Source organism: Sciurus carolinensis, chromosome 6 (assembly GCF_902686445.1).
Source record: "Sciurus carolinensis chromosome 6, mSciCar1.2, whole genome shotgun sequence".
In the NCBI taxonomy this organism is placed as follows: Eukaryota; Metazoa; Chordata; class Mammalia; order Rodentia; family Sciuridae; genus Sciurus; species Sciurus carolinensis.
The window spans coordinates 93,683,617-93,684,409 of record NC_062218.1 but is presented as its reverse complement, the minus strand read 5'-3'; the positions used below and the strand labels follow the sequence as shown (position 1 = coordinate 93,684,409).

The 793-nt window shown below is 33.5% G+C and overlaps 1 non-coding gene across 1 annotated transcript; it reads left to right on the top strand.

The window, feature by feature from the left end:
- Positions 1–234: 234 nt before the first annotated feature.
- On the top strand, positions 235–363 carry LOC124987747 (small nucleolar RNA SNORA44). Its single transcript, XR_007109262.1, has one exon. It is a non-coding gene; the product is annotated as a small nucleolar RNA SNORA44 (small nucleolar RNA).
- The last annotated feature ends 430 nt before the right edge of the window (positions 364–793 follow it).

Below are 793 nucleotides of genomic sequence, written 5' to 3'. Positions count from 1 at the left end.
ATATATATATGAAACAATTTATACAACCATACTCCTGATAATGGATTCTAAATAATTTCCTTTCATGACTCTTATAAACTGTTATGAGCCTGTCTCCTGGAGACCTGTACAAGATTTTCTCTGGAATTGCTAAGATATGGTGTCTCCATGTTCATACTTTCAAGAGAATAACAAGGTGTTTTCCAAAATTATTATCTAATATGCCTTTCCAATACCCTAATTTCAAAGAAGTCCCAGGCTGTTTGCCTGGCAGTGGCACTTTGTGGCCATGGACTCCCCAGCTGCACGCAAGAGCAACAGGAGACACATTGGCAGCTTCAGGCAGCATAATAGCTGCAGCTGCCACTCACCTTTCCTATGATGTATCAGGGGTAAAAGAAAATAATTCCTACTGATCCATATTCTCTCCCATGCTTTGTGAATTAAAGCAATGATAAAAAGAATGAAAATGAAAAAGTAGATTCAGGCTATATTTTAGAAATTAAAACATACAAAGATAGTGGTTAAGGAAAAGTCAGAAATGACTCTACATTTACTTCTTAATATTTCCTAATATATAAGTATAATATTTCAGTTGGGTCCTAATATCTATTCTCCTGAATACTGAAAAGATTAAATAGGTTTTTTTTCTTTTATGTTCCTTGGCCATATACTTTCATGCCGTTTGCCCATTTTTCTATTATGTTTGTGTGTTTGTTCTCTTTTGATTTACATATTCTGGATATTAAAATGTTGGTAATAGTGTGACAAAAAGTGAAAACAAAAAAGTAGTAGAACCTTTCTTTTTTTGATA